At 40.3% G+C, this 23,436-nt stretch overlaps 1 long non-coding RNA gene across 1 annotated transcript in view; it reads right to left on the reverse strand.

Annotated features, from left to right (window-relative positions):
• Positions 1-3,957: 3,957 nt before the first annotated feature.
• Positions 3,958-23,436, reverse strand: part of LOC307049446 — a 41,061-nt gene continuing 21,582 nt past the window's right edge. Inside the window, exons 2-3 of the long non-coding RNA XR_013810758.1 lie at positions 8,680-8,737; positions 3,958-3,971 (exon numbers count right to left, since the gene is read on the reverse strand). This is a non-coding gene — a long non-coding RNA (uncharacterized lncRNA). The remainder of the gene's footprint in view (positions 3,972-8,679; positions 8,738-23,436) is intronic.

Raw genomic sequence — 23,436 nt, forward strand, 5'->3', positions numbered from 1 at the left:
TTGATTGCATCACTGTTAGTATTTAGGGTTAATAATTAGGAAATATGGATCTAAAAAATTACATGACACCAAAGAAGATATACAAATGGCCACTAATCATATGAAAATATGCTCCACATCACTAATCTTAGGGAAATGCAAATCAAAATTACGAGATACGATTTCACACCTATTAAGATGGCCGTTATAAAAGTTTTTAAGAAGAAGAAAATAAGTGTGGCAAGGATGCAGAGAAATTGGAACAGTTATGCAGCGCTGGTGGGAACATAAAATTGAATTGTACATCCACTGTGGAAAGTGGTATGGTGGGTCCTCAAGAAATTAAACATAGAATTTAATCCAGGAATTCCACTTTTGGATATATACTCCCAAAATTGAAAGCAGGGACTCGATCAGATATTTAGACACCAATGCTCATAGCAACATTCACAATAACCAAAAGGTGGAATCCAACCAAACGTTCATCAACAGCTGAATGCATTAAAGAAACGTGGTATATACATACAATGGAATATTACCCAGCCTTAAGATGGAATGCAATTCTGACACATGCCACAACGTAGATGACATGCTAAGTGAAATAAACTAGTCACAAAAGGTCAAATACTGTATGGTTCCACTTATAGGAGGTACCTAGAGTAGTTAAATTCATAGAGACAGAAAGTAGAATGGTTGTTTCCAGGGGCTTGCGCTCTATAGCCCTCGAGCCACAACTACTGAAGCCCACGCACCTAGAGCCCGTGCTCCGCAGCAAGAGAAGCCGCCGCAATGAGAAGCCTGCGCACTGCAACGAAGAGTAGCCCCCACTCGCTGCAACTAGAGAAAGCCTGCACACAGCAACAAAGACCCAACGCAGCCAAAAATAAATAAATAAATAAATAAATTTATTAAAAAAAAAAAATAGGGCTTCCCTGGTGGCGCAGTGTTTGGGAGTCCACCTGCCGATGCAGGGGACAAGGGTTCGTGCCCCGGTCTGGGAGGATCCCACATGCCGCGGAGTGGCTGAGCCCGTGAGCCATGGCTGCTGAGCCTGTGCGTCCGGAGCCTGCGCTCCGCAACGGGAGAGGCCACAACAGTGAGAGGCCCGCAAACCGCTAAAAAATAAAAAATAAAAAATAGAATGGAGAGGTGGGAGCTCCTGCTCTAGAGTACACGTTCTCCCGACAGGCCGTAGGTGGGGCTGCTTTATAGTGATCTCATCAGGGGGGAGGGGGCGGAGTTCTCTCAGGACCAGGCACAGCTGCGCTGCTCAGGCTCCAGATCAAAGTGGAAGTGCCGGGTGCCACCATCTTGAATTGAGTGTCAGTCGCAGCGCTTCTGCACACGGCCGGACGAGCAGCACAGCCATTTTGTACCAGGAACTCTGGTGTGAAAGGCTGGGTGCAAGGCCTCTGGATGCAGCAACCTATGAGCGAGGGAAACTAGACGAAGCACAAAGGAAGAGGTTAGACCTTATCACCTAGATTCCATCTTATTTTCCTTGGGGACGCCAGACGGTGACAAAGTGTTTTGGGGGGTCTTTTCTTGTGGTAAACGATACATAATATTAAATTGTCCACCTTAACCTTTTCATTTTTCTTGGCGGTACGCAGGCCTCTCACTGTTGTGGCCTCTCCCGTTGCGGATCCCACATGCCGCGGAGCGGCTGGGCCTGTGAGCCATGGCCGCTGAGCCTGCGTGTCCGGAGCCTGTGCTCCGCAACGGGAGAGGTTGTGGTTCGTTTTTGCCTCTCCCGGACAGGTCCTAAGGCCTCCTCGAGGAAGGACCCATGGTTGGGGATGCCTCCTGAGGAAGCTAAATCCTTTGTAGTCATAATGGTCACCTCTGGGACTGCAGCAATAATCGTGCAGGAGCCCCCAAAGTGTGAGAAGATCCAGATAGATCCCGTTACCGCATAGAGATGAAAATCCAGTGCCCCTCAAGGATACCCCCGTTGTGGGTCCCCAGATCCAGACCCTGACCTTTTGGAAGTTTTCCTCTGGAAATAGACTAGGGTCCCGTGGCCTAGGATTATATTGGGAAGGCCAAACTCCAAGGAAATAATCATCTACACATAAAGGGGAGAATCCGGGCTCTGACTGATTATGAGTGTGATGGAGGGACTGGCATAACAAATTTCTGAATATTAGTTGAATTATGTTATATTTTCGAGGAGAGTCTTGTCGGGAGGTTAAACTAAGTGTCCAGTGGTCACACCGATCCCCACATATTTAGTTCCCAGGGCCGAGCTTTTTTGGGGGATATGGTCTTCATTAATATATTTCTTAGTCGTGTTTTTCCTTGAATTTCTCCAACGCAAAGTGAAATTACCTTCATGTACATCATATTCATCCTCCTCTGACCAGGGATCCCATTCCAGGCTAGTCTGATTAAAATTGAGGGTGTAGTTACAAAGAGAGTCATTTAGCCAGCCCCAAATGGGTCCCCATCCATCCAGGTTGGAGATAGTCCTTTAAATTATGTCTTTTCCGGTATGCATAATCCCCTGATTGTATGTCGTGGGGCATCTGATCTTCATCCAAAAATAGATTACTGAGATAAGCTTCAGAAACAAACTTAGAGTGTCCTTTAATAATTCCATTAAACTTTTTAGCAATATAACATAACAGCAAGGAACTATCTGGGAAGTGAGTCTTGGTAAACACAGACCTTAATTAACAAAACTAGAATTTAATATTCAGTAAACATAATTTTTTTTCTTCATTGTGAGGGCATTAACCCTGCAGCCAAGGAGGGCTTTATCCCATCAAATAAAAAATGAGCCAAGTAGCCAAAAAGCCAAGTGGCCGTTTTGGATTTCCCGTAGCCCTGACTGTTTGATTGACAGCTATTGTTTACTCATTTTAAATTCCCAGATTTAGGAGTAGACTGCTGCCATGTTTTAAGGACATCAGGATGGCAAAAGTCTGGTAATGAGGGGTTAATTTTTGTAGAAGCAGAGTGAACTTTATCTATGTGTGCCATGATCTTCATAGATCATTGTGAAATAATATTTACTTTACCAAAGTAACAAAAGATTTTAAAAGTAAATACAAATCACTTAAACGCAAAGAAATTTACATAGTCTGTTATTAAAAGCAGCATTCCAAGAAAACTTTGTTCTCTTAACAGAGAGAGAACCAAATTTCAGCCTGATCTCAATAAACTTGGCCTAATGCTTTATATAACTGTAATTGATCATATAGGCTTTTTGCTTGTGGAAATTTTTATGAGTCTCAGACTGAACTTTTAAAAGATCTCTCAGGGCCAGGAAAGTCACACCAAGGGCTTGTCACAGATTTCACTTACCAGATCTAGGTGAATTCCTCCCCTTTCAAGGTTCCCAAAATACCTTGAAATTTCTGTACCTGTTAGTGAGGTAGACTTCCTAATTTATCTGATAAAGCTGCTGGGAACCTAAGAGTTTCCCATCTCTGGAGGGAGCAGACAGAGGGAAAAGGTAAATGTTTCAATTTTGCTTACAAAGGTATAATTTACCAAATTACTGTAAGTCAGAATCAGTTTGAGGGGAAGGTTTTCCTTACACCTGGAAAACACAGATTCAAACCAGTGATTTTTCAGATAGAACCCATAAAATTATAACCATATTTACCAGTTCATTCAGTCCTTTGTAATTAATTCTTTTTGTTAACAGCTTTATGAAGCCATCAGGTTTTTCATAAGAATTCTTCAATTTCTTGCCGAGTTTAGCATTATAGTCTGCAAGTCAGAAACTTGTATTTATCCAAAAGTCTTTCTTTTTTTTTTTCTTTTTGCGGTACGCGGGCCTCTCACTGTTGTGGCCTCTCCCATTGCTGAGAACAGGCTCCGAACGTGCAGGCTCAGCGGCCATGGCTCACGGGCCCAGCCGCTCCGCGGCATGTGGGATCTTCCCGGACCGCGGCACGAACCCGTGTTACCTGCGTCGGCAGGCGGACTCTCAACCACTAGCACCACCAGGGAAGCCCCAAAAGTCCTTTTTCATAAATCTTCTTGAAGAGGAAGCATTTTTGCAAAGGCATTAGAGTGAAACTGTAAGTGTCTATAATGACAAAAGACTTGAGAAGGCATATTAAGAAGGCACGTTTAAAACCTGATTATAATAAAATTAACAAAGTAACTTGGTTACTGCTGTGGCACACAACACTTAAGGAAGCGATAGTTATTTACTTAGCCAAGGTAACAATAAAAGATTTCAAAGGCAAATACAGAACAGATCACTTAAGAAGTAAAGAAATTTAAAATCTGTTAAGAAAGGCAGTTCAACAGTTTAAGAAAACTTGTCCTCTTAACAGAAGGAAAAGCCAAATTCAGGGTTTGCACCAGCTTACTTTTAAAATTCATTTATTTAATTAAATTTATTCTAAACTTAGTCAATCCTGCCCATGCATAAGACTCTTTCCTCAGGGTCTACTTTTCACAAAACTTTTTATCACTTTCTGTATCTCTCTTTATTTTTTATCCACTTTATTTTTCCATTCAGAAGCAGTCAACTCTAAATTAGACCTACTTCCTTTTTTCTTAATAAAATGTAATTCCATTCCTCATAACTTCTTTACTGAAAACACACATCCTACTTTCCTTAAGCAACCATGAACTGTCCTTTATATCAGCACTCTGTAGATTGGTAAACATAAATCCAAGTAATGATTTCTTGAAAAATGTGCTACTTACAGAAAATATGTCAGTGAGCACCAAACACATTTATTAATAGTTCTAAACCTTTGTTTCTCTGTAAAAGGAAGCCAGTGTTCAGTAATTAAAGTTTCAGTATCTTATTTTATTTGGAAACGGACTAGTTATTTAATAAACTTCCATCCTTCAACTTAATTTAGCACAACTCTAAAAGTTTTAAGTTGTCAAATATCTGGAGAGATTATTCTTAAGTAGACATTCTTAAAACATAATTATTCCTAAAAAGTTCACCCAAAGCTCTTATCTCATTTGTATTTTCTTTTCTTAAAAGCTTCTTCACATTGAGTTATTTTCATTGCTGACAAATTTGCAACAGATATAATAAGATCTTATTTAGTTTATATTAAACCTAGGTACAATAAAAGTATTATACTTAAAGTTGATGTCTCGAAAGACGTGTCTATATTAATTAGATCAACAAGCTTAAACATTAATACCAGGTATTAATTTTTTTTTTTTTTTTTTTTGTGGTACGCAGGCCTCTCACTGTTGTGGCCTCTCCCGTTGTGGAGCACAGGCTCCGGACGCGCAGGCTCAGCGGCCATGGCTCACGGGCCCAGCCGCTCCGTGGCATGTGGGATCTTCCCGGACCGGGGCACGAACCCGTGTCCCCTGCATCGGCAGGCGGACTCTCAACCACTGCGCCACCAGGGAAGCCCCCCAGGTATTAATTTAATATTGTATATTCCCCAGTTCACGTGAATCTGAAATTTATTTAGCTTAATTTTTCTTGTATTTAGAATTGTTTGATTTGTAAGCGCTTACTTTTCTTTTAAGCCAATTAAATAGAGCTCATTTACAAATTAACCTCAGCAGCATTATCCAAAGACACAGACACATACTAAGACATACACATATATCCAGACAGTCAGAGATCTCATAGTTTCCGCTTGAGATTTAAAGTGTCTCTTTGCCTCTTCTTCTTTTTTTTTTTTCTTGGCTTGAAGTTCTACTAATTAACCCAAGGCTGAAGTCTCAGGCAAAGTGGGCAGTGTTTGTAGCTCAAGGACATGATAAGAGCTAACTTCAAACTTTTTTCCTTTTTCCTAGGCATATTTTTGTTCTCTCAGGATCAGGATTCTGAAAAAACTATTTCAACAGGCTAGCTTTTCTAATTGCACATGCAATTAGAATTGCAATTGCAATTCTAATTGAATTAATTAGAATTGCAATTCTAATTGCAATTGCAATTTCAAAAAAAGTTTTATTTTAACCAATTTTCTCCAGGGTCTAAAGAATATTGTGGCCATCCTGACTGTAGGAACCTAACTTGTTTTGAATTTGGGAAATGTCAGGCATGGGAAAGGGAACATGGACTCTAATAGTGCCCATGTCTCCATTTGCTACTTCTCTTAAGGGAAGCTTATTAGATTCTGTTTCCTGGCTTTGGGCAGTCCTCGATCTTGTGTGGGGAGGCGAGAGGGGGCTTTCGCCCTGATAAGGGGGTGCCTGTTGGGGAGCTGTGGGTTGAGGCGGGGGCGGGGGCTGAAGCAAAGTGGTTGATGGGGTGGGGGACAGGAGAGGTCGAGTAGAGGGTCGTCTAGGAGATCTGATGGAGAGGGAGACAGAGCGGGTCGGGAGGATAAGGCAGCAACAGAAAGAAACATGTGGCATGAGTCCCTCAGATCCGGATTCTAAGGGCCATAAAGTCTGGACGTAAGGAACCTCTGAGTCCTTTCCTTGTTTCCGGCAAAAGAGATCAAGTGGGAGGATCGTGTCATAGTTTACTGTGCCATTAAGAGGCCATGGTTCTTGGTCCCCCAGTTTATACTGGGGCCAAGCCGTGTTGCAAAAGAAAATGAGCCTCTTCTTTATGAGATTTTCAGGGTCAAATTTGTCCAGTTCCTGAGGATACAGCCGAGGGGTGAGTCTGTGGAAGGCTCCCGAGACGTACCAGAACCCATTCTTAGCCTGTATGCCGTAGAATGGGGGTACTGAGAGTCACCGGCTGACAGAAAGGCATCCCCTTTGTCCCAGTGATCTCTCCGTGCGACTAAGGCACAAAATGGGCCGAAGTCCCAACAATCGCATCCGACCCTGAGAGGTGACCCCTGAGCGTGTGACTAAGGCACAAACCGTGAGACTGAGGCACAAACTGTGCGACTAAGGCACTGTGAGACTTGGGCAGGGAAAGAAAAAAAAGAGAGAGATTCCCGGGACCCACCGGGTGACTCACCATTTGGCAATTTCCCTGAAACATGAAAAGGCACTCCTGGGATGGCTCAGAGGCAACACCTAGGCTCCTGTAAGTCAATCCGGACTGAGAAAAAGGTGAAAGTAACAGAGAAGACAGGCTGAGGAATCGGCCTCGTAGTCCTGCCGGGAAGGCGGCGGCCAAGGGCTGGGGGCTCAGTGTTTTTTGTTTGTTTGTTTGTTTGTTTTGTGGTACGCGGGCCTCTCACTGTTGTGGCCTCTCCCATTGTGGAGCACAGGCTCCGGACGCGCAGGCTCAGTGGCCATGGCTCACGGGCCCAGCCGCTCCGTGGCATGTGGGATCTTCCCGGACCGGGGCACGAACCCGTATCCCCTGCATCGGCAGGCGGACTCCCAACCACTGCGCCACGAGGGAAGCCCTCAGTGTTTTGCTTGAACCAGTATGTGCCTCACGGTGCATGGAAGTTGTCTAGCTGGGGGCAGATGTTCTAACAGCCTGGTCTGTTCCGTGACCCCCTTATCCTTTCACGGCATTCTTCAAGCGGCAGGTGCCCTGATGGCTTTTAAATGCCTGATCTGTGCCTGCACGATACCAGCTGGCCTTGTTCTCAGTCAGAAGGAAGACAGAGGGACCCTCACCCATTCTGGGCGGCAGTTACTGGGGCGAAGTGAACTGTGGAGCCTTCGGAACACACCAGGGTGTGACCCCGGCCAGAGTCCTCTGTTGCTTCCACGGCAACTTGCCTGTTCAAAGAAGGTCCCAAGAAATGAGGAGAGGAGGTCGGGGGAGGAGATCCCCCGAGAGATGTCGCCGTATGGGTCACCAAAATGTCGTGGTCCACACACGGGTTGGAAGAAGAATTTCCAGACACGAAGTATTTTAGAAAAGAGCGAGTTTACTGAGAACAAAGCAGAGTTAGTGAGGGGCGCTGCGAATACAGCGGGCCGACTTCCTGATAGACCTGGGAGAGCCGACCCCGTGTGTGGGCTAGTGGCCAACCTTTATAGCCTCAAGACAAAGAAAATTCCTATTGTCGGATGGCATTAGGTGATTGGTCAGGGTGCTACAAGGTTGCTACATGGTGAATATTTTACCTACTATGGAGCCGGGAGCTGTCCGGTTTAGATTAGGAGAGCCCATGGCAACAGTTGCTATGGGGATCAGTTAGCTCCAGAATTTTTGTCCTGTGTCCTTGAGGTATGGTGTCCTTGATGTAGGGCTCCACAAGGATTAGACTATTCTAAACTGTTCCTGCGATTGGACTCAACAGATTGTTCAGCAAACACTGATGTGTGCCCTGCGCGGGGATCCTCTGGGATATCCTTAATTTTTAAATTACGACATGAGCATTTCATCTTGTATTGGCTGGTACACAGTAAATGGAGCAAGTGGAAGGCAGCCGATTTCCAGAGAGGCAGAAATCTCAAAAATCCCAACTGAGAGTCATTTAGTCCTCGCACTCTGTGGCATTCTCTCACAGAAGTACAAAAAAGCAGCACTGACATGCCATTTCCACTCTCCCATCTCTGATGGACATGCACTCTGGGAAGAAGAGCAGTAGGCACTGGGCTATGCCTGGGAGATTAGCCATGAGGATTGTGGTCTTTGTTGTGCTTTGATACGATTTCAGCGTCTCTCCATTAAGAGTAGCAGAATTGAGTCTAACCATCATACTTGAAATTACCTTACTTTAAAGAAGCCATCATCTGTGAAACTTTTCAATTTTTCATTGTGATAATAGTAAGAGTGGCATTAATTGAGAGCTTACTAAGTGCCTGGCACTATACTAAGCGCTTTATGCATCTTATCTCATTTCCACCTCACAACAACTCTTTGAGAGGTATTCTTACCTGCAGTTTACAGGTGAGGAGGCCCGGAAAGTTTAAGAAACTGCCAAAGTCCACACATCTGCAAAGAGACAGAGCCAGGATTCAAGGAAAGGTCTTTATGAATCTGTTGCTCACACTCTTAGCTGCTTAGTTATGCATTTTGTTTTAAAAGAAGACTGCATTTACCTTAATTCTCTGATAGATGAAAAGAAAAACCGGTAGGATTTTGTTAGGTTGAATGATGCAAAAGGGCTGTTTTTGTAGGTCAAAACAGTAAAATATTGGCAGTTTCATAGAAGTCAATCTAATAATTCATAACTGAACAACGACTGAATTTTCTTTTTCATATCCTGAGCATGCTAATGGGCTAATGTGCACAAAATTATGGATCATTGTTAAGTTCTGGCATCATCTTGAAAACATAGGTGTCCCTTGATAGCTCTGTTGGAACACTGGGGCCACCCTCCTCCATACAAACTTGATAGAAAAGCAAGTCCCTAGGGGGAGCAGGGCTACCGAATTCTTTGTGGCCACATATGGGCAGAGAAAGTGCTCTCTATACTGCCTTTTTAGGGAGATGATAGGCCCTGCCTGTGATGGGATGCTTCAGGTTTTTAGTTTCTCTTCTCTTCAAATAGTATTTAAATATTTGCATTATTTGGAGTGTTAAAGGTTACCTCTGAATATCTCTTCACTTCATTATCCTATAGTGGCAATTATAGTTTTAATACACACACACTCTGTGTGTACACATATACATAGTTTAGTTAACGTTGATTAAGAAAAACTCTCTTCCTCTCAAAGCAGTGCTTTTCTCTCTTCCTTGTCATTTATATCAAAACAGCCTAAAATAGGTCTTTACAATAATACAATAGAATATTGAAGTTTTTAAAAAGGAAGGAAATTCTGACACATGCTGCAACATGGGTGAACCTTGAGGACATTATGCTAAGTGATATAAGCCAATCACAAAACAATAAATAATATATGATTTCACATATATGAGGTTTCTAGGTAGTCAAACTTATAGAAAGCAGAATGGTGGTGACCAGAACCTTGGGGGAAAATGGGGAGTTACTGTGGAATGAATATAGAGTTTCAGCTTTGCAAGATGAAAAAGTTCTGGAGATTCATTGTACAACAATATGAATATACTTAACACTACTGAACTGTCCACTTAAAATGGTTAAGATGGTAAATTTTATGTTATGTGTATTTTACCACAATTAAAAAAAAAGATTGATGTTTAAAAACAGTCCAGTTTTCCCAAGATTTCTTATTAGTATATGGGGAGATGTGTGAGTTGTCTATGAAGATTATTTTAGAATGCAAAATAAAGACAGCAATTGATTCTTCTTTTTAAACTAGTCCTTAAAAGCTCTCTGAATAGAAAAAGCTTGTTGACAATTTTTCATTTAATGCCAGATTTGCTACATTTTACATGTAAGCAACTACAGGCTTTGAATATAGTTGTTGTATGCTCTTTGCAGCACAAACATGGAGCTTTAAAAATATATTGACAGTGGGTTCTCTCATCAGTTTAATGGTCTAAGGCAGAATTTCATACTGTTACACATTTTTTAAGAGCATAGCAATTCCAAACACAAGACTTTTTATCCTTTCCTCCATGCTCAAGTATCCTAATGAGTAGCTTCATGAAAATCAGGACCAGATTTATATCTTATTTAAGCTTTAATACTGCTAACTGAAAGTGCATCAAAGATTTTTGCTTTTTTTTTTCTTTTCTCTTGTTGAGGTGACAGGAAGTTATGTCTTTGTTCTTAAAATGTGGGAGGATAAAGAATATTTTATATAACTGTTCAGGGTAACACTTAAGCCTCATGGCTAATTCTGTGTGAATGGAAGCTCAGTGGACAAAGGTGCAGGTGTAAGGGTTAGGAGCTTAAGAGAAGTCACAGGTGTTTTACAGGAAGAAGGTAATTATGATGTGTCACAAATGAAGAGGTCAGAAAGTCAAATGCAATGGAAAAAAAGAGCACAAAGATACTATCTGTAATTATGAAGCTTCAAGATCAAAGAATCTAAATATTTACTACTCATTGAGTTAGCTGAGTTAGCTCATAAATCATTTGAGGTTGTGATAAGCTGCCATAACAGAAAATCTTATTAGAAGAGTCAAAAAATAGGGGATAATTTTTCTCATTACAAAAAGCCCAGAGGCTTGTTGCTACTGGCATTGGTTGAATAGATTAAGCTGTTATGACCATTGTTTGAGTCAGTGGACCTCAGGCTTTTGGGCCCAGAACCTCTTTAGAGTATTAAAAATTACTGAGGACTCCCAAAGAGCTTTTGTTTATGTGGTTATATCTATTGATATTCACTGTGTTAGAGAAATTATAAATTTCAAAAATTATTTATTAATTCATTTGAAAATAATAAGCCAATTGCAAATTAACATATTTTGTGAAAAATAACTATACTTTCAAAACAAAAAGAAAAAATCAGTGAGAAGGTTGGCATTGTTTTTAAATCTTTTGAATGTCTGACTTAATAAAGAATAACTAGATTCTCACATCTCCTGCAGTCAATCTGTTGGGCCATGGTCATTTGGTTGAAGTATATGAAGGAAATCTGATCTCACATAGCTACATAGTTAGAAAAAAGATGACCTTGAACATGCCCTGAAAAGGCCTAAGGACCCCTGGGAGTCCTTAGGCCACACTTTGAAAACTACTGGACTGGATGATTCTTTTCCTCATGTTTGTTGCCTCCTAGTGAAAAGATGACTATTGTACCTCTGGTTTTTGTTTTCGAAGCAGAAAGAAGAGGGAAAATATAAGGATTTCTCATAAGGCTTTTCTTCTCTGTAAATTTCCTCTTCATCTCATTAATCATAACTAGATAATAAACCATCATCAGACCAATCATTAACCAAGGGGTGTAAGAAGATCATGACTGATTTAGAACTGGAACCACCCTGGGGCTGGGGTAGGATTTACCATCTGTGAAATTAAGAAGAGCTTTCCCTCAGATTTAGCAGAAAATACAGGATGTCCAGTTAAATTTGAATTTCAGAAGTCAGAGTGGCCATCTGCTTCAGGAGAACTGTCTCTATGAGGCAGGATGGCTGCTGAAGGTGGGATTAGGGGATGCAGAGAAGAGAAATCAGCTAGCGGAAAGCAGCGAGCAGGAGTTTGTTTCTGGTCTTTCACCACCCACGGGTGCGGAGAGGGCCTCTGTACTGCAGGTGACAGAAGCACGGCCAGCACAGCATAACCGAGCGGAAACAAAGAGGAGAGGCCAGTCTGCCTGGCAGCACAGAATGTTAGAGGAGCCCTGCAGGATCCAGTCCTGAGGTTTGGTCCCTGTTTTCCAAGTGCTGAGGAAGACAGACAGGCTGTAAGAATGCAGTCTCACTGTCCCCACCCCTCCTTTCCAATCTCTCCCTTCCAGGTCAGAAGCAGTTATATTTGCACTTTCTACTGGTGAATCTATATTTATCGATCTTCAGATTTCAGAAATGATCACCGCCTTTTCAGTACTAATTCTCAGTACTAATTTATGCCTCAATAAGGTTGTAAGGAAGCAAAACCAATGGAAACGTGATGCTTTTTTTTTCTTTTAATTGGGGTATAGTTGTTTTACAATGTTGTGTTAGTTTCTACTGTACAGTGAAGTTCCTGTGCTATATAGCAGGTTCTTATTAGTTACCTATTGTATACATATTAGTGTATATATGTCAATCCCAATCTCCCAATTCGTCCTTTTTTTTTTTTTTTTTCTTAAAGGAAATCCTTTCCCTGGGCAACAAGCAAGTGGCAAAATAAATTCTTTTAATACCCTTTACTACTTGGCTTGCATAAAACATTACCAACCTAAAGAAATGAGGCAGGAAGCTGTTGTAAGAAAGCTTTGATGGTAAAAGGGAAACAAAAATCATGTCACCAGAGATTGCATTTTTCTGTGGAAATATGATACCATCTATGACAAAGTATCAATATTAAATCCTTTTTTTTTTTTTGATTAGCAGGTCTGAGAGCACAAAGAATCATTCATTTATTCACTTAACCTTTTTTTTTGTTTGTTTGTTTGTTTTTGGGGTTTTTTTGTTCTGCGGTACGCGGGCCTCTCACTGTTGTGGCCTCTCCCGTTGCAGAGCACAGGCTCCGGACACGCAGGCTCAGCGGCCCAGCCGCTCCGTGGCATGTGGGATCTTCCCGGACGGGGGCACGAATCTGCGCCCCCTACATCGGCAGGCGGACTCTCAACCACTGCGTCACCAGGGAAGCCCCACTTAACCTATTTTATGTGCCTTTTCTATTCCAGGCTCTAAAGGTGAGCTAAAGGTGAATTAGACGTGGTCTCAGACTGTTAGTAGAGAGAGGGAGCTATGTAAAGAAATAACTAATAGCAACAAAAAGAAATAATGCTAATAAAATCTTTAGTAGAGAAGTGAACAAGAGATAACATTTATTGTCAAGCATTGAATGAAATGCTCTATATTAAGGAAATATATCAAATTCAGTAATTAATATCAATAATCAGATTTAACCCTCCTGATATGCATATGCTATAAACATTATTATTATCTTCATTTGGTTAGCAGATGAGAAAACTGCTTTCTGCTTCGAAAACAAACACTAGAGCTCAGAGACATTTAAAGATTTGCCCACATTAGTAAGTAGTGGGGGTGGGATTCAAACTGGTGACCTCTGGCAGGTGAGGAAAGGTTTCAATGAGTAGGTGATCCTTGAAAAACCATTAGGTGTTTCCTAGTAGGAAGGAGAGAGGGGATGGGTTGAGGGTAGGGCAATCCAGGAAAGAGGAGAAAGTGTAAGTGGGTGGGAGGCAGGATGCACCCAGGCTGTGGGGAAGCAGGGAGCAGTTCTGAGAAAGCTGGACATGGGCAGGGTTTGGTGTGAGGAGTGGGGGAAGGCTGGTGAAGAAGGCAGGGCAGAGCACAGGGGCCTTGAGTCTTACTGAGGAACGGCGGGTTTGTTCCATCAAAGGTACTTAGGCAGGGGACTCACAGGATCAGATGTGCATTTCCGAAAACTTACTCTGACAGCAGTGTAGAGAAAGGACGGCAGGAAACTATTTGTCTCCCTGGCTCAGGAGACCAGGAAAGTAACGCCACTCCTGAGAATATAACTTAGAGAAACTCTCGAACATCTGTTCAAAGAGAGGAATGCCAAACTGTTTGCATTAGCAAAAAAATCCTAAATGTCCTTCAACAGAGAATAAATAAATAAATTGTGGTATAGTCACATGACAAAATACCACATGGTAGTTAATGTGACTGAATCAGGGCAACGTGTGTCAACAGGAAGAAAACATGAAATTGAGTGAGGCAAGCAAGTTGCAGAGGGTATGTAAGGTAGATGTCATTTTAGTAAAATTTTAAAACCTACAAAGCAATGCTTTAAATTGTTAATTCATAAATATCTAGAGAAAACATAAAACATACATGAGATTGATAACAGCGAATTCACGAGAATATGCTGGGGAAGGAGGGACTTGGGAATGGGGGACAGGTTAGTCAAGTGGGCTTAAATATCTATATCTATATTTATAATGAAATCTACATCTATATCTATATCTTCATTTCTGTAAATAAAATGGCAGATATGACAACGTTAAGATTTTGATGAAACGTAGTCAGAACACAGTTCATTACATTATTCTCTATACTCAGCTGTATATTTCACATATAACATTAAAAAAAAAAGTGGATTCAAAAGTGTACGCTTTCTCGGACAAAAAGAAAGTAAAGAAAGAGAAAGCAGCACTCAGGCAGTAGTATAGTCCAGAGACAGGGATCTCGGAGACCACTGCAATGTTCAGGCAAGAGGTGATGGGGACGTGAACTGAGGTGGTAGCAGTGGGAATGGAGAGGCCATGAGAGACGGGAAGTAGGTGACTGTGGGTTCATGGGAAGTGGGGGAAAGAGTAGAATCCAAATGTCTCCCAGCATCGAGGTTGCGTTACTGGGTGATTGAGCAGGTGGTGGGACTAATCACCAAGAAAGGGAACGTAGGAGAAGAAGCAGGTCTGGTTGGGGGTGGTACGTGGAGATGGCTTTCAGACACGTTCAGCCAGAGGCACTCTCAGGTAGAAGCGTCGGATACGTCATTGGATATTCAGACCAGGAGTTCAGGGTCCGGGGTAGAAATAGAAATTTGGTTATCACCAGCATTTGGGGGAAACCATGAAAGTAAATAATGAGATTACAAGTCTTACTGTAGGAATAAATATAGATGCATAATGTGGATGACGATTAAAATAAATTTTAATGGAAGGTGAAGTCAGGTATGAGAAGTATGATATGTAAGTAAAATATGAATCCTAACTTTTACTCATTGTACTTGAAACTTTTTAAAGAAGTGGTAACCTGCATCTGACAAATTACATGTCTATGATCCAAAATGTGTGTCGTCTTAACCCCTCGTCACCATGAAGAGGAACTCACTAAGGATCCTTGGGAAGTCTGATCTCTCTGCAGGGCAGTTTGGAACCAGCAAAAAGGCATCGCTAAATCACAAGTGGAAACCAACCTGATGCTGGTAAAACAGTCAATGCTCAGAATCACCAAGGGAACCTAGGTAAAAGCAATGCAGATTCCAGACTGATAGCTGGAACACTGGAGCTGGGGCCTGGGAATCAGAATTTCAAAAAGCTCTACAGGTCAGGCTGGTCATCAGCCACAGTATCAGCTACTGGACAGCAGCTGTCACCTGAAGTGGAGCCTGTCCATCTCCATCTGACTTCTCCTCCATTGGGACCTTGAGCTCAATGTCTTTATGTCTCAGTTTCCTTATCCATAAAATAGGAATAAAAATAGTACCTACTCTTGGGGTAGTCGTAAGGATTAAATGCATTAATTTATGCCAAGTACTTAAAATAGTATCTGGCATATGTAAACATGCAATAAAAGATAGTTACTATAACTATTATTTTTATTAATATATGTGAGAAGTGTACTGGGATACCATTCTGCTACTATTTTTGCTAACTAAAATATTCTAATGATTTTTAAAAAAGAATAAAATTCTACACTTGAGTCCTTTGTGCTAAGATCTTCACTTCCCCTGTCTTCTAAGCCTCCTGAAGTAGTTGCCTTATCTCTTTCATTTCTTTGGCACAGAAAATTAACCTGAAGCTATTGGAAGCATGAAAGCATATTTTATGCATGAACTAGTCTATGAGAGTTTTGGCATTTGAAAGAAGATGGATTTATATTCAAATGGCTCTTATTACTATCCAGGTGCCTCAGCAGACCCTGATGATATTCAGAGTTTCCGGCAGTTTCAGAGGAAGTATTTCCATGGTTAAGAAACTTGCTTCTGAGCAAATTTAGTTTGTTAGACTTCACGTCCATGCATGCACTGAAGACCTAATTATACAGACTTCCTGAGGTAGATGTATCATATTACACCCACATTTTTGAAGGGAACACTCCTTGAATTATTACAGTGCATATATTCAATAGATTCTTAATCCAAATTGGTTCATAAAGGTGAAAAAGAACACATGTCTATTATAGACATACTCTTTAGCAATCTTACTAATCTCATAATAACCATGTACCTTGAGTATATTTTACGAATATTGTGTTGAGTCATTTTGAGAGTTAGAATTCCTCTACATTGAAAGTTACTCAGTAGTTTTAATTTCATGAGAAGGTAATACATCTAAGATTTTGCCTGTTAACTGGTTAATTATTTCTAAATCGTTACTAAAGCACATTTAAGAGCTAAGTAAAAATGTAGCCAACTGAAAGAGGTCATGAAATGACGTAACACTGAAATTTCAACACATTAAAAATGCTCAGTATCACTGTAAATAGGGAAATACACATTAAAACTGCAAGGAAATACCACTACACACCTATTAGAATGGCTAAAATCAGAAACACTGACAACACCAAGCGTGGCCAAGGTTATGGAGAAAATAGAACATTCACACATTGCTGGTGGGAATGCAAAATGGTACAACCACTTTGGAAACAGCTGGACAGTTTCTTTTAAAATTGAACAAGTATTACTATTTGACCCAGCAATCCCACTCTTAGGTATTTACGTAACTAGGAGAAATGACAACTTATGTTCCCATAAAAACCTTTGTGCAAATATTTATAGCACCTTTGTTCACAATTGCCCCAAACTGGAAGTGACCCAAATGTCCTTCAATGGGAGAATAGATAAATAATCTTCCACATATCCATATGTGGAAGGCCAAATAATGGTACCCTGGAAGACAACCATGTCCTAAACCCTGAAACCTGTGAATGTTACCTTATGTGGCAGAAAAAGGACTACACATGTGATTAAGAATCTTGAGAGAGAGAGAGATTCATATGTATCCTTATAAGAGGAAAGCAAAGGGAGATTTAACTCCAGACAGGTATAAGAGGAGGTACTGCAACCTCAAAGGCAGAGATTAGAGTGATGTGGCCATAAGTTAAGTACTTCTGGCACCCACCTGAGGCTGGAAGAGGCAAGGAAAGGATTCTTTGCTAAGGCCTCCAGAGGCCTTGCCAACACTTGATTTTGGCCCAATAATACTGATTTCAACTTCTGGCCTCCAGAAATGTGAGGGAATACATATCTGTTGCTTTAAGCCACCATGTCTGTGGTAATTTGTTATAGCAGCCATAGAAAACTAATACCCCGTACAATGGAATACAACTCAGTGATAAAAAGGAATGAACTATTGATATACACACTAACATAAATAAATTTCAAAATCTCATATGCTTAGTGAAAGAAACCAGACTCAAAAGGCTATGTGCTATACAATTTCATTTATATAACATTCTTGAAAAGAGATAGTCGTTAGTTGCCAGGGGTTAGGAGAGGTTGATTACAAAGGGGCAGCCTAAAGGAGTTTTTTTTGGGACGATGGAACCCTTCTGAATCTTGATTGTGACAATGGTTATACACTTTATTTATTTGTCAGAACTCATAGAACTGTTCACCAAAGAAAGTAAATTTTGCTGTGTGTAAATTTTGAAATAAAATTTAGAGAAGAACTCAAGCTTGAGCAACCAGGAAAAATGCTGACGTGTTAAACTTTCAAAGGGAAGTTGAAGTTCCTTTTTAAATATTGTTGCTATACAGGGTTGTGAATGAGAAGCAAGGAAATATTGGACGATGTTTACCAAAAATGCTAATTTAACTCCAAAAACACTGTAAATACCTCTTCTCTGACTTGCAGGGTCCAAAAACTTAAGCCATATGAGATGCACAGTCTTGTTACAGTGTGGTTAATGAAATGATTGAGGGCAAGCCATACAGAATAGAGTAACTGAGAATTCTAGGAGTACAGCTGTACCATTTCAAACTATCCTGGTCCCTGCTGAAGTCTGATATCACCTGGTGGCAGTTTATTGACATAAATATTGCTGGAGACAATTCTGGGTCCTGTGATGGGCTGAGTCTTCTGGGATAGCAGCAAAGATTCCAGGAATCTCTGGGTTAGTTGACACTTATCTTGATGGCCTTATCCAGGGAGATTGAGCTAAGAATATACCATACACGCAAGAACTCACTTTCAACCTCTGTACTTCTTAAGACCGGAATTGTCTGCTGTTTCCCTGTTTGACCTAGCCCTCACCTCCATATTTCTCTGCAGAAGATAAGAATTTTTACTGGCCCCCGCTTTAGAAACAGGGTTGGAAGGATAATGGAAGTCAATTGAGAATTGCATTATATTTGAATTAATCTCATTGTAGGGTGTGTTATCACTGTTTAGTTTTGTTTTGATGGTAAATGGGCCTAATTCATTATTTTTGAGAACAATTAGAGAGCTGGCCAATTATGTTAAGCCAGTCCTAGTTTGAGAAGAAAAAGTGTTGTTATCTTAAAATATGGTGATCCTAAGCCTGTTTTGCTCTCAGATCTATTCCTCATTCTTCTGCTCTGCGGGCCTATTTCCTAGGCCCTTATGTCAGTTAGACTCTAGCTGAGTTTGGCCAATGAGAGGCAGAATAATGGCCCCCAAAGATGCCCATGCCCTAATCTCCAGAACCTGTAAAAGTATTAAATGTTATATAGACATAGAGAATAGACTTATGGTTACTAACGGGGAGGAGAGATGGGTGAGGGTGGACTGGGGGTTTGGGATTAGCAGATGCAAACTATCATATATAGAATGGATAAACAGCAATGTCCAGGGAACTATATTCAGTATCCTGTGATAAACCATAATGGAAAAGAATATGAAAAAGAGTGTACATATATGTATCACTTTGCTGTGAAGAAGAAATTAACAAAATATTGTAAATCAACTATACTTGAATAAAATAAATTAAAAAAATTAAATGTTACATGGCAAAGGGGCCTTTGTAGGTGTGATTAAGGTTATGGACCTGAGATGGGGAGATTGTCCTGGATTATCAAAGTGGACTCACTCTAATCACATGAGCCCTTAAAACAGAACCATCTCTGACTGGGAAGAGGACAGATGAGTCAGAATGGGTCTGAGAGATCTGAAGCATGAGAAAGACTTGATCTGCCATTGCTGGCTTTGAAGATGGAAGAAGGGGGCCATGAGACAAGGAATGTGGGCAGCCTCTAAAGGTTGAGAATCACTCTTATTTGATACCCAGTGAGAAAACAGGGACCTCAGTTCTATACCTGCATGGAGCTGAATTCTGTCAGCAACCTGAATGACTGTGCAAGTAAGTTCATCTCCACAGCCTCCACAAACAAATGTAGACCTGCCAACCCCTTGATTTAGGGTTTGTGAGGACCCTAAAAGGGGGACCCAGCTGAGCCACACTGTACTTGGACTTCTGACCCACATAAACTGGGGGCCCTGGGTTCTGTAATATCAGTTCTTCCTCTTGTCCCTCCAGCCTGATTGTCCTAAGAACTTCCTGCTGTTACTATTATCTGAGATACCTTACTGTCACTGAAAAAAAAATGCCAAACCTAGAAGATGAGAATTATGTTTTATTCGGTGGACCTGCTGAGGACTTGAGCCCAGAAGACGGCTTCTCACATAGCTCTGAGGGACTACCCTGAAGAGGTAAGGTAGGAGCCAGGATATATAGGAGTTTGGCAACAAAAAAGATTACTGTTAATTAAGGAAAACCAGAAATCTCAAGTTAATGAATTTAGCGCTTTTCTTTGTATAGGAAGGTGCAAGAGTCTGGGCTCATCCAAATCATTACTTTGATATGCACCTTAACTACCTAGGGCCAGTATCCTGCTTTTCTCCTTCCTGAATCCCTTCTCAGGGTGCAGAGTCAGGGGCAGCTGCAGTGGCTGATGGCTTGAGGGCCACCACATCCTTTGTTTACTGATATGGCAGATGACATTCTTTGTCCACATTCCGTTCCCTGGTATTCTTCTCAGCCTGTTCCACCTCCTGTGTTACCAACTCACTGTGGTAAATTCCTTCTATTTTAAATACTCCAAGTGATTTTAGTTTCCTGATTTGATTCTGAATGATAAATACAGGATAATTCTGGGGATTTTTTTGTTTTTTTATTCTTTTTTCAGTGGTGGTCAGAAGGGAGATACAATCATTTATTCATTCAACAAACATTCATTGAGAGTCTATGCTATGTATCAGTGTTGAACAGGGCAGACAAGGTCCTTGACCTCAATGAACTTTACATTGCAGTCAGGCAGACAGAATTTTAATTAATAATCAAAGTAAAGCGTTAGTATTATGATAAGAATAGGTTCTGTAAGAACATAAAACAAGGGGTTCTTAAACTAATCTAAGGGCTAGAGAACGATTCTATAAAGAGGAGATATTTAATCAGATTTGAAGATTGAGTAGGGTTATCCAGATCATCCAAAATAGTTAATAAGTTTGGGATGGGGCTTTGCTGGAGAATAGGAGTAAAACAACCCTATTTTATTCTGCCAGAAAAGTTAAACAAGAAAAAAAAATCCTGGACCTAGTAAGCAATTACAGAAAAGAGGCAGGATCCAAGGTTAATATCTAAAATCAATCACTTTTCTATATATGAGTAATAAACAAATGTAATTTGAAATTTAAAACTCATTATCATTTACATGAGCACTCATCAAAATAAAATACTTGGGTGTAAATCTAACAAAATATGTATAAGATCTTTATGAGGAAAACTACAAAACTGTACAAAATGTCAAAGAAGAACTAAACAAATGGAAATATTTCATATTCATGGATAGGAGGACTCAGTATTGTCAAGAGGTCAGTTCTTCCCAACTTGATCTACAGATTCAATGCAATTCCAAACAAAATCCCAGCAAGTTATTTGTGGATATAGACAAAAGCTGATTCTACAGTTTGTATGGAGGGGCAAGAGACCCAAAGAAGCCAACATAATATTTAAAGAGAAAAAAAAATTGGAGGATTGACACTACCCAACTTTAAGATTTATGATAAAGCTATAGTAATCAAGATAGTGTGTGTGGGTTAAAAAAAAAAAAAAAAGACAAACAGATCAATGGAATAGAACAGAGAGCCCAGAAGTACAGTCACATAACTAAAATCAACTGATCTTTGACAAAGGAGCAAAGATAGTCTTTCCAACAAATGATGCATCTACATGCAACAACAAACAACAAAAAAGAATCTAGATACAGACCTTACACTCTTTACAAAAATTAACAAAAACTGGATCAGACCTAAATGTGAAACACAAAACTCTGAATTCCTAGAAGACAACATAGGAGAAAACCTAGATGATCTTGGGTGATGATAACTTTTTAGATACAACACGAAAGGCATAATCCATGAAAGAAATAACTGATAAGCTGGATTTCATTAAAATTAAAAACTTTTGCTCCATGAAAGACACTGTTAAAAGAATAAGACAAGCCACAGACTAGGAGAAATATTTGTAAAAGATACATCTATAAAGGACTGTTATCCAAAATATAAAAGGAAGTCTTAAAACTCAACAATAAGAAAACAAACAACCTGATTAAAAAATGGCAAAAGCTCTTAACAGACACCTCACCAAAGAAGATATACAGATGGTAACTAAGCACATGAAAAGAAGTTCAACATCGTTAGAGAATTGTAAATTAAAACGAGATGCCACTACACACTTGTTAGAGTGGCCCAAATCCAAAACATTGACAACACCAAATGCTGGTAAGAATGTGGAGAAGAAGGAACTCTTATTCGTTGCTGGTGGGAATGCAAAATGGTTCAGCCATTTTGGGAGACAGCTTGGTAGTTTCTGACAAAAATACTCTTACCATATGATCCAACAGTCACACTCCTTGGTATTTACCCAAATGAATTGAAAATTTATGTCCACACAAAAACCTGCACATGGATGTTTTATAGTAACTTTACTCATAAGTGCCAAAAAGAAGCATGAAGATGGATAAATAAACTGGTACAACCAGACAATGGAATATTAAAAAGAAATGAGCTATCAAGCCATGAAAAGACATGGAGGAAACTTATATCCATACTACCAAGTAAAAGAAACCAATCTGAAAAGACTACATATTGTGGAATTCCAACCATCTGACATTCTGGAAAAGGCAGAACTATGGAAACAGTAAAATGATTAGTAGTTGCTAGGGGTTAGCAGAGAGGGAGGGATGAATAGAGCACAGAGGATTTTTAAGGAAGTGAAATGATTCTGTGTGATACCACAATGGTGGATACGTGTCATTATACATTTGTCAAAACTCATAGAATGTACAACACCAAGAGTGAGTTTGAGTGATAATTTAGGTTCATTGATTGTAATAAATGTCCCACTCTTGTGAGCGTCGTTGACAGTGGCAGAGGTTGTGCATGCATGGGGACAGGGAGTATATGGAAACTCACTGCACTTTTGTTCAATTTTGCTGTGAACCTAAATAAAAGTGCTCTGAAAAATAAAGTTTATTAATTTTAAAAAATTCTGTATGCTATTTTAGTGAAAAGCCAGAGTAGGTGCCATCTTTGACAATTTGCTTTCTCGGCCAGGATACACGGCTCTCAGAGAAATTCTTCCTGGAACCACTTTGGTATCTGACCTTACCTAACTCGGATTCCAGATCAGATGTCTGAGTTATATCTTTTTTACACATTCTTGAGAAATACAAAAATGAAAAATGCACTTTTTTCTAAATCAAATAAATGATGCACCCAACAGGTACACCTGTCAATTTAACACAGAACTGTTAATCTAACAAATCAACTTCTAGCAATTTATTATGAGAAAATAATTATTTAAAGAAGTTCAACACAGTATTGTTCATAATAGTAAAAATAGGATACAATTTAAATGGAAATCAATTATATAAAGCAAAGCATATATATATATATATATATATATATATATATATATACTGTTCAGCAATGAAAAATGTTGAGGTAGATCTATATTTATTGACATAGAAAGATGCACACAGCGTCTACCACGAGAAAGTAGCGGAAAACCATATACATGTCTGTGTGTGTTCATACGCAGTACCCCTAGGTGGTAGGTTTTAGAGTGTGTGCCAGTTATCAACTTACTGCCTTTCAGCTTCAAATTCATAGTTCACTCCCTGTTCTACAAACACGGAGATACATTTTTTGCCTTTGCCAGCTGACACCTGTGTTAAACTTCATCAGTACAGGAAGCTGGGGTTTCATTGCAGATGGGAGAGATTTTCCTCCCTTGTTCCAGTGTACCGCCTTGGCAGGCTCCTGTGGCCAAAAGCTTCCCCAACGGCCCCACCTGACCCCTCCAATGGTTTGCGACAGAATGCTTCTGGCTTCCCCAGAACCCTAGGGAGCAGATTTTGAGCAAGTTTCGACAGAAAAGCAGCTCAGTAACTTCCCTGCCATCCTGTGGTGGGGGATAGGGAGGGTCCTTGAACC

This window comes from Hyperoodon ampullatus (genome assembly GCF_949752795.1).
Source record: "Hyperoodon ampullatus genome assembly, chromosome: 3".
Taxonomy (NCBI): domain Eukaryota; kingdom Metazoa; phylum Chordata; class Mammalia; order Artiodactyla; family Ziphiidae; genus Hyperoodon; species Hyperoodon ampullatus.